Raw genomic sequence first — 16485 nt, 5'->3', positions numbered from 1 at the left:
CCTAGCCTTAAACTTTAAGTCCAAGTAAGATAACAATTTCTTAGAAAAAAAGTTTTTCTAATTCAAGTTTGGTCAGTTGTATGGGATTTATAACAGCACAGTAAAAATTAATGTTGACCTTCTTAGACTTTCAAATATTTTTCTGGACTTCCCTGGTGGTCCAGTGGCTAAGACTCTGTGCTCCCAGTACAGGGGGCTCGAATTCAATCCCTGGTTGGTGAGCTAGATACCACACGGTGCAGCTCAGAGTTCGAATGTCACAGTGGAAGATCCTGCATGCTGCAAGCAAGGCTTGGTGGTGGTGGTAGTTTGGTTTAGATGCTAAGTCGTATCCGACTCTTGCGACCCCATGGACTGTAGTTCACCAGGCTCTTCTGTCCATGGAATTCTCCAGGCAAGAATACCAGAGTGGGTTACCATTTCCTTCTCCAGGGGATCTTCCTGACCCAGGAATTGAACCCGGGCCTCCTGCGTTGCAGGCAGATTTTTTACCGACTGAGCTATGAGGGAAGCCCAGGCTTGGTGTAGCCAAATAAGTAAATAAAAGGGAAATTAGTTTTAAAAAACATTATATTCCTGAGCAGAATTTATGCCAGTCCAAGGCCTGTTTGTTCTCAGACATCTTCCTTCCATGTCATTGCTCTTCCTGCAAAGGGCTGCTCCTTGTCTGTTGTCTTCTGGCTGAGTTTGGGAGGCACTGGTAGGAGATCTGAAGGGAGGATGGGAGCAAGGGAGAGTATTATTCCCTCTCCCTCTCTTTTGGCAGCTGCATTTCCTCTGTGCTTCTCTCTTCCCCTGGGCAGCTCTGCTCGCCTTTCTGCAGGGCTACCCCAGGACCCTGCTTTCCTCCCTGTCTTCCTAGCTTAGGGGTGGTATTGGCTTCCTGCTGTTGCTGATTCAGTAGGCCACCATCTGTGGGACCAGTTGTCTGTATTAAGTTCCCAATTACGAATACACTGAGTTGTTTTCATTTCCTAGTTGGACATTGATGGGTATCTTACCCTTGAGTCTTTGTCTCCTCTGGGACGTTTAAGATTCTGCATTTTCCTTTAAAAACTACTGTCCAGAACGCGGGAGGCTGTCACTTCCGCAATGGCAACTTGTTACGCCGTACTGAGCAGAATAACACGTTTGTATATTTATGATATATAACCTTTATATATGATACATAACCTTTATGTATGATACATAACCTTTTATTTATGATACAGAACCTTTTCCTACAGTATTTCTCTCTGAAAGCTTTTTATATTTAAAATTTCCTTGTCACTAGTATATTCTTCTTCCTTTTCTTCTTTTCCATTCTTTATTAAGAACTGCTTACTTGTTTGTCATCTTTTGGTTCCTGTCACCATTTCCTCATGAATTCAGACTCTTTTCTCTTCTGCAAGTGTATTTGCTTTGTGGATGTCAATGTATTAGAGGATTTTCTTGATTTAATAAGAAAGGAAATGTGGTCATGGTCTTGAAAATATTAGACAATAGCAAAAAATTATAAAGCATATGCAGAATGTTAAAAGTAATTGATTTTTAAAAGGTTTATGTCAGCAGTAAAATGACTTTAAAAAAATCACATAATTGGGCCACTCCTGGCAGTCTAGAGGTTAGGACTCTGCACTCTCACTGCCTAGAGCCCAGATTCAATCCTGGGTCAGGGAAGTAAAATCTTACAAGTCTCATGGCATGGTCAAAAAAAAAATTCACAAAATGAACTTTAAAAATGTCATCAAAATAATCTTTAGGAAAGTTTTTCTTTAACTGCAAATAAGAATTGCTGGGGTAATAATGCTTTATAAAGCCTTTGCATTATTGAAGTGCAGTGCATTTGCATCTGGAAATGTAGATGGGTACCACTTATTTGGGACTTTGTGTTCGGTTGAACTTACAATGGTTGTCCTTAAGAGTATCCTGTATCTTAGTTGACTTATTAAACTTTTAAATTTATACATCTTCCTGTTAAATACTGTAGCACACTCCCATATCCTTTGGTCTCTCCTTTCTATATCATATTGATAGTGTATGAAATTTTGTCCTGGACTCTAATGGATATTCTTTCTATCATCTCTGGCCCTAGGGGTGTGTGTGCATGTGCACACATGTATTCGTGTGATTTAAAGCCATAGTAAATACTACGAAGATATTTGATCCTCCTTAACTTCTCTAGTCTCTTACAGCATTTCTTGGATTTGTCTCTTATTTGTGTTCTTTCTTTAGGAATGTTTTATTTAGGTGTTTGTGTGGCAGACCTTCTGAGATATTTATAATTGAAAGAAAATCTGGCATGGGAAAGAAAAAGTAGGGTTCACTGGCTGCAAGTCCAGCATCTCTCTGAAGAAGGCCGTGTGTGTGCATGCTAAGTTGCTTCAGTTATATCCGACTCTTTCAGACTATTTGTACTGTAGCCCTCCAGGCTCCTCTGTCCATGGAATTCTCCAGGCAAGAATCCTGGAGTGGGTTGCCGTGCCCTCCTCCAGGGGATCTTCCCAACCCACAGTTGGAGCCTGCATTTCTTGCATCTCTGGCGTTAGGCAGGCTGGTTCTTTACCGCTAGCTCTGGCACTTTGCCATTGCATTAGAGATTCTTGATCAGCCAACCTGCCCTTCCCTGGTTTTGTCTTCCACAGCTGGGATGTGATTCCTTGATCATTGCCTTTTGTCTGTCATGACATCGTAAGGGAGACAGTGGAGAGGCTGCTTCTGGCCGCAGCCATAGTAGCTCAGCAGCCTGTTTCTTTGTCGAGCAGTTGGGTACCCAGAGATTGTATTAGGTACTTAGGCTTCTCTTTGCTACACTTGGAGTTTTTTCTGGCAAACAATTTAGAAGTCTTTTACCTGTCCATAGATTTAAGTTATTTTATAATATTAATGAAACTCTTATTAGCTGTTAATTTAAAACTTGCAGTCTTTGAATTGAACTATGCTCTGGTGATTTCTTTCTGTTTATTCTAACAGGCCTGAGAACTCTGCTTTTCATCATGGAATTATTAAATGGTGCCACTTGGCCCCTTACCACAGGATTGCAGCCCGTTTGATTATGGGCTTATCAGAGTTGGGGGTGGAGTAGGTAACAGCTTATAGGAGAGATACTTCTGAGGAATCTGGGTTACTGGGATCCTCCTTTCCCGAATCCTTTTGGGTATCTCCGTTCCTAATCTGGTTTGGTGTCTGGTAGAGACTGTGACTGTTGGAGTTTAATAGAAAGGAGGATTAAGGCCCTTTGTGTCATGGTTATAGTTTCGTTTCTGCTTTCAGGCAGTTTCGTTTATACTCGATTGTTTTTCTTGAGGCACTCACTGTACTGAAAAAGATATAAGAAGTAGCCAAAGCAGGTTAATATCCTGACATTTTCTGTCACATTCTCTAAAGGTGAGCATGTAGTGTGAGTCCCAGAACACATCAGGTTTAATCAGCTGGTTTGCTCCAGTATAAGAACTGCCAACTTTCTAGCCTTTGCGGGGTAATTCTTATCCTGAGTTGGTCAGTTCTAATATCAAGGTTTAAGAATATACTTAGATATCAATTTTTCTATTCAATAGGGTTTTTTTTTTTAGTTGCATGTGATCAGTTTAAGGGAAAAAAGGTTTTAATTGTGGTAAAATGTGCTTAACATAAAATTTACTTTCTTAGCCATTTTTGAGTGTACTGTAGTTGTAAATACATTCACATTGTTACACAGCCAATCTCCAGAGCAGTTTTTACCTTGTAAAACTGAAACTATACCCATTAAACAACAACTCTACATTCTCTCCTTCTCACTAACTCCAGGCAACCACCATCCTACTTTGTCTCTGAATTGGAGGTACTTAAGCCACCTCATAAGCAGCATCATTGAGTGATATCATCAGTTCAGTTCAATTCAGTTGCTTAGTCGTGTCCGACTCTTTGCGACCCCATGAATCGTAGGCCTCCCTGTCCATCACCAACTCCCAGAGTTTACCCAAACTCATGTGCATCGAGTCGGTGGCCATCCAGCCATCTCATCCTCTGTTGTCCCCTTCTCCTCCTGACCCCAATTCCTCCCAGCATCAGGGTCTTTTCCAATGAGTCAGTTCTTCACATGAGGTGGCCAAAGTATTGGAGTTTCAGCTTTAGCATCAGTCCTTCCAATGAATACCCAGGACTGATCTCCTTTAAAATGGACTGGTTGGATCTCCTTGCAGTCCAAGGGACTCTCAAGAGTCTTCTGCAACACCACAGTTCAAAAGCATCAGTTCTTTGGCACTTAGCTTTCTTCACAGTCCAACTCTCACATCCATACATGACCACTGGAAAAACTGTAGCCTTGACTAGACGGACCTTTGTTGGCAAAGTAATGTCTCTGCTTTTGAATATGCTATCTAGGTTGGTCATAACTTTCCTTCCAAGGAGTAAGTGTCTTTTAATTTCATGGCTGCAATCACCATCTGCAGTGATTTTGGAGCCCCCAAAAATAAAGTCTGACACTGTTTCCACTGTTTCCCCATCTATTTGCCATGAAGTGATGGGACCAGATGCCATGATCTTCATTTTCTGAATGTTGAGCTTTAAGCCAACTTATTCGCTCTCCTCTTTTACTTTCATCAAGAGGCTTTTTAGTTCTTCTTCACATTCTGCCATAAGGGTGGTGTCATCTACACATCTGAGGTTATTGATATTTCTCCCGGCAATCTTGATTCCAGCTTGTGCTTCTTCCAGCCCAGCGTTTCTCATGTGATATCATACATGTGTCTAAATTTCCTTTCTAAGTCTGTGTGATACTGTTTTTTTTTTTTTAAAAATCATTTTATCTTTTCTTTTGGCTTTACAAAGAATGCTGCTTTTAGCAGTTATTTTTGCAAATAACTCTTTTGAGTCCCTGCTTTCAGTACTTTTTGAGTAATACCCATAAGTGGAATTGTTGGCTCATAAGTTCTTTATAATTTTTTGAGAAACCACCATTCTGTTTTCCATAGAGAATTCTTTTTAAACCTACTCCCATGGCTGGGAAGCATAGTGGCTTAATCCCTTGAGTCTTTCACTTCTCACTGTTCCTCTCTGATGCTTATCTTTTCTGACTTGTCTAACGAGGTTAGAGCAGTGATTGCTCAAAGCTCTCTGTTCATAACTTTATGATCAAAGAGGAAAAAAGAGTCCGTTGGGCAATCCAGCATGCTCAGTCTGGACTACCTTCCAGTTACTGGAGTAGTTGCAGTGGCCAAGGATATGGCGTTAGAACTGGCTCAGCTGGTTGTGTGCCTGTCCCTGTGCTTGATGCGGGGGGAGGGTAAGATCAGCTATCAGAAAAGGGGAGGTATAGAGTAGGAAGCGTGTGAGGCATGCAAAGAGAGTAGGGGCTGTAAGCCTCTGTTGCTCTAGTGTGCCTGGGTCCCCGTTTCAGCTGCCTCCTAGACATCTTCACTTAGATATCCCCGAATGCCTCAAACTCTTAATCGTTTCCCATCCAACTACAACGCTTCAGTATCTATACTTTAACCTCACTTCCCTTTCAAAAGTCACTAAAAGTAGAGAACTTTATACAAAATCTTTGCACAGGGGATCTTCTGGCTGAAATGAGCATTTCAGCCTTAATCCTCATTCAGCTGTTGTGTGCACGTGTGTGCCCTCAGTCACTCAGTCGTGTCCAACTCTTTGCGACCCCATGGACTGTAGCCCGCCAGGCTTTTTTGTCCTTGGGATTCTCCAGGCAAGAATTCTGGAGCGGGGTGCCAGTCCCTCCTCCAGGGGATCTTCCCTACCCAGTGATCGAATGCACACCACCTGCACCTCCTGCATTGGCAGGCAGAATCTTCATCGTTGTGCCACCTGGGAAGCCCCTCATTCACCTGTCAGCATTTACTAAAAGTGAATTTCCAGTTTTTAGCCTGGGTGTTGGTAGAATATTGCTTCTATCAACATACATGTGAAATACAGAAGAAGCTGGTTTGGAAGGAAAGATTTAATTTCACTTACACCTTGATTTTTGAGGTGAGCAGAAAATCCAGGATCCCCCTCTCCTCCTCCCAAGTGCAAACATTTTTCCAAGGAGAGAGAGTATACTGAGTGTGCTAATAGGTGAGGTTAACAAATAAGATAGACTGTAAAAAAAATTTATTGAAATATAGTTGATTTACAGTGTTGTGTTAATTTCTTCTGTATAGCTAAGTGATTGTTATACATAACTATACATTCTTTTTCATCTTCTTTTCCATGATGGTTTATCACAGGATAACGAATATAGTTCCCTGTGCTATACAGCAGGATCTTGTTGTTTATCCATCCTATATATAATAATTTTCATCTGCTAATGCCAAACTCCCAATCCTTCTCTCCTCTACCTCCCTCCTCCTTGGCAGCCACAACTGTGTTCTCAGTGAAGATAGACGTGTTGAAGGATGAGTGAATCAAAGGAAAATGTTGTAGTTATCTAAAACCGCAGAGGAAATGCTACAGATCTCTATAGGAAAAACTGTAAAGTCCATATTTAGGGGAGAAAAAAGAAACCAGTAAAAAAGTTAAAGAGCAGTTATAGAATAACCAGTGATGGTATGATAAAAGATATAAAGTCAAAGAATAAGGATTACTTAAAGCTGTAATAGTTCTGAAGAATAACCTAAAATTTTTACAAAATTAAGAGCTTCACTTAAAAGTAATGAAGTCTGCTCTCCCACCATCCAAAGAAAAATAGTATAAGTGACTAAGCAGAACCTAAAGTAAGATAAAGGAAATTTTTGTATAATGACGTCAGGGTTTTATATGTGGCATTTGAGCCCTTCTAAAAGTGACAACCTGTGATCAAGGTGGTAGCTGTGGTACAAAGATGACTGAGATCGAGAATCCTGAGATTGCTCTTCAGCTTTGAGTGAATTGTACCCACCTTGTTCTTTGTTTCTGGGTGGCAGGGCTTCCCTGATAGCTCAGTTGGTAAAGAATCTGCCTGCAACGCAGGAGGCCCTGGTTCGAGATCCACGCTCAGCTGGTAAAGAATCCGCCCACAATGTGGGAGACCTGGGTTTGATCCCTGCGTTGGGAAACTCCCCTGTTCTTTTTAAGTTTTTTTCTTTTAGGCCACACCACATGGCTTGTGGGATATTAGTTCCCTGACTAGGCAATGAACCTGGGCCCCCAGCAGTGAGAGCACAGAGTCCTAACCGCTGTACAACCAGGGGATTCCCTGAACTTGTTCTTGTCAGTGATAAAATGAAATCAGCTCCTGCTCTACATATAAAACAGGATTTTTTTGCATCAGATTAGATAATGTATATACAAAGCAATGGAATATTATAAAAGAACATTTAAATGTTAGATGTAAAGAGAATTGGGCTTCCCTGGTGGCTCAGTGGTAAAGGGTCTGCATGTAGTGTAGGAGACGCAGGTACAGCCCCTGAGTTGGGAAGACCTCCTGGAGAAGGAACTGGTAGCCCACTATAGTATTCTTGCCTAGGAAATCCCTTGGACAGAGGAGGCTGGCAGGCTACAGGCCGTGGGGTCACAGAGAGTCGGACACGACTGAGTGACTTTGTTGTTGTTCAGTCACTCAGTCGTGTCTGACTCTTTGTGATCCCATGGACTGCAGCATGCCAGGGTTCCCTGTCCTTCACTATCTCCGGGAGTTTGCTCAAACTCATGTCCATTGAGTCAGTGATACCATCCAACCATTTCATCCTCTGTCACCCTCTTCTCCTCTTGTCCTCAGTCTTTCCCAGCATCAGGGTCTTTTCCAGTGAGTTGGCTCTTTGCATCAGATGGCCAGAGTATTGGAGCTTCAGCTTCAACATCAGTCCTTCTGATGGATATTCAGGGTTGATTTCCTTTAGGATTGACTAGTTTGATCTCCTAACTGTCCAGGAGACTCTCAGAAGTCTTCTCCAACACCACGGTTCTTTGGTGCTCAGCCTTTTTTATGGTCCAACTCTCAGATCTCTTCGTGACTACTGAAAAAACCATAGCTTTGACTAGTGGACCTTTGTTGGCAAAGTAATTTCTCTGCTTTATAATACACTAAGTTTGTCATAGCTTTCCTTCCAAGGAGCAAGCGTCTTTTAATTTCATGTCTGGAGCCACTGTTCACAGCGATTTTGAAGCCCAAGAAAATTGTCTGTCACTGTTTCCATTGTTTCCCCATCTGTTTGCTATGAAGTGATGGAACCGAATGCTATGATCGTCTTTTGAATGTTGAATTTTAAGCCCGCATTTTCTCTCTACTCTTTCACGTTCTTCAAGAGGCTCGTTAGTTCCTCTTTGCTTTCTGCCATTAGGGTAGTATCATCTGCATATCTGAGGTTACTGATATTTCTCCCGGCTATCTTGGTTTCAGCTTGAGTTTCATCCAGCTCTGCATTTCCCATAATGTACTCTGCGTATAAATTAAATAAGCAGGGTGACAATATACAGCCTTGTTGTACTCCTTTTCCAAGGTTGAACCAGTCCATTGTTCCATGTCCAGTTCTAACTGTTGCTTCTTTACCTGCATACAGGCTTTTCAGGAGGCAGGTCAGGTGGTCTGGTATCCCATCTCTCAGTTTGTTGTGACCTACACAATAAAAGGCTTTAGTGTAGTCAGTGAAGGAGAAGTAGATGTTTTTCCTGGAATTCCATTTCTTTATCTATGGTCCTGTGGATGTTGACAATTTGATCTCTGGTTCCTCTGCCTATTCTAAATCCAGCTTGTACGTCTGGAAGTTCTCGATTCATGTAGTGTTGAAGCCTAGTTTGAAGGATTTTCAGCATTACCTTGCTAGCATGTGAAATGAGTAAAATTGTAGGGTAGCTTGAACATTCTTTGGTATTGCCCTTCTTTGGGACTGGAAAGAAAACGGACCTTTTCCAGTCCTGTGGCCCCTACTGAGTTTTCCAAATTTGCTGCCATATTGAGTGCAACACTTTCAGAGCATCATCTTTTAGGATTTGAAATAACTTAGCTGGAATTCCATCACCTCCACTAGCTTTGTTTGTAGTAATGCTTCCTAAACCCAATGATTTCATGTTCCAGGACGTCTGGCTCTAGGTGAGTGACCAAACCATCGTGGTTATCCCGATCATTAAGACTTTTTTTTAAAGTTCTTCTGTGTATGCTTGCCACTTCTTAATCTCTTCTGCTTCTGTTAGGTCCATACTGTTTCTGTCCTTTACTTTGCCCATCTTTGCAAGAAATGTTCCCTTGGTATCTCTAATTTTCTTGAGATCTCTAGTCTTTCCCATTGTGTTGTTTTTCCTTTATTTCTTTGCATTGCTTGCTTAAAACTGAGTGACTAAACGATAATGAAAGAGAATTAATTATGCCCTTAGGTTAAATAAGCTTATGATTCTGAATTTTGCTGGATATCAAATCATGTGCTATTAATTTTATGCTAGTGAATTCCCATCAAAGGAAAATCAGCATAAAAAATAACTGGGACTTCCCTGATGGTCCAGAGTTTAAGACATTGTGCTTCCACTGCAGGGGGCATGGATTGGATATCTGGTTGAAGAACTAAGATCCCCCATGCTAAGCCTTGTAGCCACAAAACAGGAAGAAAAAATTACTGGTTATGAGCGGTGTTCAAGATTTTGATCTTTATATTTGAGTGATGGGAAGTCACTAGTGTAGAGGATAGAAGTGAGTAGGTATGCCATTTTTTGTTGTTTTTGTTTTCAACTGTGCCTCTTAGCTTATGGGATTTTAGTTCCCCAGTCAGGGATGGAACTGTGGGCCGATGGCAGTGAGTACAGAATCCTAATTACTGGACTGCCAGGGAATTCCCAATATGTGTATTTTGAAAAGATCACTCTGACTCTAACACAGAGTTTGGTGGACAGTGGTGGAGGCAGAAAGTCACTCAGGCTTTTGCAATAGATGTTGTAGACAGAGGTGGTGGTGGTGTAAGCGGAGAGCTATTTAGGAAGCTTGCTCATAGATTTATTGCTGGAGGGAAGGAAGAAGGCGGTTCCTGATTTTGCTATCTGGATAGATAATCATGCTGTTCCCCAAAATAGGAAACCCTGGAACATCATGTTTGGGGAGGAAATCCTGATCTTTAAGTGGAATTTGATCTTCTGTTGAGACATCCAAAACCCATACGGAGGAAGTCACTAGCAGAGAGTAACTGAAGCAATGGTTGGAATGCGGTCACTTAGGGAGGGTTAGCGTAAGAAGAAAAGTGAGTTTAGGAATTTGCTTAGAGTAACTCTGATATTTCAAGAGAAGTTAGAAAAGGATGAGCCAGTGGAGAATATGGTTAGCATTGGTTATAGCTGCTGAATAATCTTAACAAGATGTTCTTAAAGAACATATATTGGATTCAACAACTTGGAGGTTACGGATGACCATAGTAAAAGTCACCTGGGAGGAGTGTTGGGGCAGAAACACATTCTGGAATAGGTTGGGGTGAATGAGAGATGAGAAACAGATGGCAGTTATAAACAAAGAGTTCAGCTCCTAGAAAGGGGAAATAGTGAAGTCAAATAAAGGGACAGGGATATTCCTGGTTTATGATTTAAAAAAACCCTTATATAGGGACTTGCCTGGTGGTCCCTGGTGGGTTAAGATTCCAGGGTTCCTTTGCAGGGGTTGTAAGTTTGATCCCTATTCAGGGAACTAAGATTTGCACATGCTGCCTGGAGCAGCCAAAAATATAAAAACAAACCCACCTTATTTATTGTGCAAATATATCATGATAAATAGCACAAAAGTATGGATCACTGAATTTTTACACATCGTAAATCTGTGGAGCCATAACTAAGGTAGAAAGTAGAATGTTGGTACCTAATTGCCTAGTGATTCTGAATTTCATATAGAGAATCGTTCCGTATATAGGCTTTTGTGTCTGGCTTCTTTTGCTTATTATGTCTGTGAGGTTCATCCATATTATGGTATATGATAGTAGGTCGTTTTTTTCCTGTGCTGAGTAGTGTTGTATTGTACATTGTATCCGTGTACCACTGTGCTTGTCCTTTCTCCTCTTCATGGACTTGGGGTTGATTCCAGCTGTAATTTCTTGATTGCAGTAATATTGTGGTAAGCATTCTTGTCTCTTGGTGTATCTGTGCTGAGGCTTCTAATGAGTTTATGCCTAGAGTGGAACTACTTGGTCAAAGGGCATGGGATCGTCAACCTGAGTGTGTATAGTCTGTTTCCCAAGTGGTCTTACTGATTTACATTTACTAGCACTAAATAAGCAGCCTCTTCACTCCATATCCTGCCAACTCTTGGTTTTGTCATTGTGATTTTAATTAACACTTCCTTGATTACAAATGAGGTTGAGCCACTTCTCATGTTCACTGATGATTGATTTGAATATCCTATTTTTGAAGTGTTTTTCATGTCTCCTGCCTATTTTTCTAATGACCTACCTTTTTCATATTGATTTTTAATTTGTACATGACTTAGCAACTATATGTATGTATGTATGTGAATTAGACAAATCCTTGTGGGGTTATAATTGTCTCTTCTCCCAGGCTCTGGCTTGGCTTTTCACTCTCCTGGTCAGGGTGGCTCATGAGAAACAGAAATTCTCCATTTTAATGTAATAAATTTAATGTAGTAGAATTTGCTGGTTTTTTACACTAGGAGTTTTTTGTGTCCTGTTGTGAAGTATTTTCCCTGTACCATAATCATGAAAATACATTTCTACAGTGTTCCTCTAGTGTTTTGTTAATTTTAGCTTTGTCATTTATATCTAAAATTAACTGGTATTGATTTATTTGAAACATTTTAAAAGATAGACACTTTAGCATGTTTAAATACTCATTGGGAGTATACAGGACATGGAAGGCATGGGAGATACAGGAAAGGAAGGGTTAGAAAAAGAGCCCTGAGAAGGTGAGAGAGAATAGGATCCAAAGCAGAGTAATTTACTTTATTTTTGTTTGTTTAGAGAAGTTCTATTCATCCTTCAAAACTGTAGGTGATTGAGGCTCTATGGAGTCTCTCTTGGTACTCCGGCTTTATCATTTCTCCATGATGTTAGTCATCTCTGCCCTAGCACCTACATTTATTGTTGCCTTTTTCATGCTGTTTTAGAATCATCAGCTTATACATCTGTCTCCCTTGTCAGACTGGAGGTTTCTCACTTTAAAAATTACTGGAGTATAACTGCTTTGCAGTGTTGCATTAGTTTCCGCTGTATAACACAGTGAATTAGCTATATGTCTACATGTGTCCCCTCCCTCTTGGACCTCCCGCCCACACCTCCGCTCTCTCCACCAACCCACCCATCCAGGGCAAAACCCAGCTGAGCTCCCTGTGGTATACTGCACTAGCTGTTTTACTCATGGTGATGTACTTATGGGCTTCACTTGTGGCTCAGCTGGTAAAGGATCCGCTTGCAGTGCAGGGGACCTGGGTTCCATCCCGGGCTTGGGAAGATCCCTTGGAGAAGGGCAAGGCTACCCACTCCAGGATTCTAGCCTGGAGAATTCCATGGACTGTATGTGTATAGTCTGTGGGGTCGCAAAGAGTCCTAATCTAATTCATCCCACCCTCCCCTTCCCCCTTGCAGAGTGATTTACTTTAGACAAAAGGAAAGAGAATTGTGTGTCGTAGAGTGGAGTGAGAAGAGAGTGAGTGGTACAGATGCATGTAGGTCTTTGGCAACAGAAAGTTTCTAGATTCCTTGTGTGGTATATGAGACACATTATCTGCTGAGTAAGGAGAGATTGGGTGGAGTCAGGGCTTGAAGAACAGTTTAAGAAAGTCATTGAAATTGTAGAAGAAGTTTCAGAAAATTGAGTACATTTGTTGTGCAGTTTTGAAGGCTCTGTTGAGGTTTGTGGAGATAATTTATAGTGGTTACAATTATGTCTCGTGTGATTTTCTCTCCTGGTACTTGGTTGCCATGGAATATACTGGAGTAGTGGACTGGTTGGACTCATCTAGCATTGAGGTTTTGCTGGTTGGGTGCCATGCAGAAATCCCACACAAAGGGATAAGAGAATGTAGATGACTGGCAGAAGTTACTGAAATGCCTGATCAAAGACTGTTAAGGCAGGAGGAGAGTAAATATATAAGAGAGGCCTGAAGAGTAGGGAGAAGGCAGGGTTTCAGTGGATTGGAGGTCTTAATGAAGTCAGAGAGCAAATCACAAAGCAAATAGTTGAGCAAACTTACTGGAAGATAAGGTTGTGATCTGAGAAGAAAAGGCTTGATGAGTGATTTTTGAGGAGTAATAGTTCTGTTCAGTAAGGATATAGTGTATAGTACTGATGATAAATGCTTAATATTCACTGATGTGAACTGGAAAAGTTGATTAGAAAAGTACACATAATTCTTTTATTGTGAACTGTATGTCCAGTGCGTTCAGATGTGTCAGGATTTACTATCCCCTGTAAGTAAAGGAACATAATTTTTCTTCCATTGCTAAATTTATACATATTAGAATTCTAGATGGTTACACATCATATTTGTATTTAGTTAATTTTGCTAAATATTTTACCTTGATTTGCCTTTATAGGTGGTTGTGTTCTTGATATTAGTATTTCATGGGTATCTAGTGAGAGTTTGATTTTTATTTTAAAAAATTTCTTAATTAGAAAAAAATTGTTTTAATGTAGCATGATTTTATGACAAGAGTAATCATACTGGCACAGTGCTTCTTGTGCCAACTTACACAAGCCCGCTAGCTCTTTGCAGACACCTTTACTCCATCTTTTTTTGGCCCTACCATGTGGCACGTGGGATCTTAGTTCCCTGACTGGGCATCCAGCGCTTGCCCCTTGCATTGGGAGCACAGAATCTTCACCACTGGACCTCCGGGGAAGTTCCCCCACTGCTCCCCATCTTGCGTCTTACTTTTCCTTATCCTCTGCCTGTTGTTCCTCAGAGTGTCCAGATACAACTTGTGAACCCACACAACTCATGCTGTCTGCCTCTGCGGGCGCTGCTCCGCTGTCCTTCACCCTGTGCTAGTGTTTCCCCTGGGCACTGCTGTCACTCTGCCAGGCTCTGTAGTCTCCTCTTCATGTGAGATGGAGTGATACTTGCTACTGGTACCCTCCTGACAGAGTTTGATTTTTAAAACCTACTTATGCTAATTAGACAAGGCTCTGGTCCTAGTGTGATTAGATTGACTAGATTTCCGTGAGTATGGTTTCAGTGCGTCTGACCTCTGATGCCCCCTTGCAACACCTACCATCTTACTTGGGTTTCTCTTACCTTGAGCATGGTGTATCTCTTCACGGCTGCTCCAGCAAAGCACAGCCGCTGCTCCTTACCTTGGGTGAGGGGGTATCTCCTCCCGCCTCCGTTCCTGACCTTCAACGTGGGATGGCTCCTCTAGGCCCTCCTGCGCCCCAGCAGCCACCACTCCTTGGGTGTAAGGTTGCTCCTCTCGGTCGCTGCCCCAGGGCAACCCAAGACGGGCGGGTCATGGTGGAGAGGTCTGACAGAATGTGGTCCACTGGAGAAGGGAATGGCAAACCACTTCAGTATTCTTGCCTTGAGAACCCCATGAACAGTATGAAAAGGCAAAATGATAGGATACTGAAAGAGGTACTCCCCAGGTCAGTAGGTGCCCAATATGCTACTGGAGGTCAGTGGAGAAATAACTCCAGAAAGAATGAAGGGATGGAGCCAAAGCAAAAACAATACCCAGCTGTGGATGTGACTGGTGATAGAAGCAAGGTCTGATGCTGCAAAGAGCAATATTGCATAGGAACCTGGAAAGTCAGGTCCATGAGTCAAGGCAAATTGGAAGTGGTCAAACAGGAGATGGCAAGAGTGAACGTTGACATTCTAGGAATTAGCGAACTAAAATGGACTGGAATGGGTGAATTTAACTCAGATGACCATTATATCTACTACTGCGGGCGGGAATCCCTCAGAAGAAATGGAGTAGCCATCATGGTCAACAAAAGAGTCCGAAATGCAGTACTTGGATGCAATCTCAAAAACGACAGAATGATCTCTGTTTGTTTCCAAGGCAAACCATTCAATATCACAGTAATCCAAGCCTATGCCCCAACCAGTAATGCTGAAGAAGCTGAAGTTGAATGGTTCTATGAAGACCTACAAGACCTTTTAGAACTAACACCTAAAAAAGATGTCCTTTTCATTATAGGGGACAGGAATGCAAAAGTAGGAAGTCAAGAAACACCTGGAGTAACAGGCAAATTTGGCCTTGGAATGCAGAATGAAGCAGGGCAAAGACTAATAGACTTTTGCCAAGAGAATGCACTGGTCATAGCAAACACCCTCTTCCAACAACACAAGAGAAGACTCTACACATGGACATCACCAGATGGTCAACACCGAAATCAGACTGATTATATTCTCTGCAGCCAAAGATGCAGAAGCTCTATAGAGTCAACAAAAACAAGACAGGAGCTGACTGTGACTCAGATCATGAACTCCTTATTACCAAATTCAGACTTAAATTGAAGAAAGCAGGGAAAACTGCTATGACTTAAATCAAATCCCTTATGATTATACAGTGGAAGTGAGAAATAGATTTAAGGGCCTAAATCTGATAGATGGAGTGCCTGATGAACTATGGAATGAGGTTTGTGAAATTGTACAGGAGACAGGGATCAAGACCATCCCCATGGGAAAGAAATGCAAAAAAGCAAAATGGCTGTCTGGGGAAGCCTTACAAATAGCTGTGAAAAGAAGAGAAGCGAAGAGCAAGGGAGAAAAGGAAAGATATAAGCATCTGAATGCAGAGTCCCAAAGAATAGCAAGAAGAGATAAGAAAGTCTTCTTCAGCAATCAGTGCAAAGAAATAGAGGAAAAGAACAGAATGGGAAAGACTAGAGATCTCTTCAAGAAAATTAGAGATACCAAGGGAACATTTCATGCAAAGATGGGCTCGATAAAGGACAGAAATGGTATGGACCTAACAGGAGCAGAAGATATTAAGAAGAGATGGCAAGAATACACAGAAGAACTGTACAAAAAAGATCTTCATGACCCAGATAATCACGATGGTGTTTTCACTCATCTAGAGCCAGACATCTTGGAATGTGAAGTCAAGTGGGCCTTAGAAAGCATCACTACGAATAAAGCCAGTGGAGGTGATGGAATTGCAGTAGAGCTCTTTCAAATCCTGAAAGATGATGGTGTGAAAGTACTGCACTCAATATGGCAGCAAATTTGGAAAACTCAACAGTGGCCACAGGACTGGAAAAGGTCAGTTTTCATTCCAATCCTAAAGAAAGGCAGTGCCAAAGAATGCTCAAACTACTGCACAATTGCACTCATCTCACGCGCTAGTAAAGTAATGCTCAAAATTCTCCAAGCCAGGCTTCAACAATATGTGAACCGTGAACTCCCAGATGTTCAAGCTGGTTTTAGAAAAGGCAGAGGAACCAGAGATCAAATTGCCAATATCCGCTGGATCGTGGAAAAAGCACGAGAGTTCCAGGAAAACATCTATTTCTGCTTTATTGACTATGCCAACCCTTTGACTCTGTGGATCATGAGAAACTGTGGAAAATTCTGAAAGAGATGGGAATACCAGACCACCTGACCTGCCTCTTGAGAAATCTGTATGCAGGCCAGGAAGCAACAGTTAGAACTGGACATGGAACAACAGACTGGTTCCAAATAGGAAAAGG

General features: G+C 41.7%; 1 protein-coding gene across 2 annotated transcripts in view; it reads left to right on the top strand.

Moving 5' to 3' along the window:
* BCAS3 (BCAS3 microtubule associated cell migration factor) overlaps nt 1-16485 on the top strand; it is a 589830-nt gene that overhangs the window by 14096 nt on the left and 559249 nt on the right. The gene's annotated exons all lie outside the window — the stretch shown is intronic.

Source organism: Capricornis sumatraensis, chromosome 8 (genome assembly GCF_032405125.1).
Source record: "Capricornis sumatraensis isolate serow.1 chromosome 8, serow.2, whole genome shotgun sequence".
Lineage (NCBI taxonomy): Eukaryota > Metazoa > Chordata > Mammalia > Artiodactyla > Bovidae > Capricornis > Capricornis sumatraensis.
The sequence above is the reverse complement of the archived record's forward strand: the minus strand, read 5'-3'. Positions and strand labels throughout refer to the sequence as shown.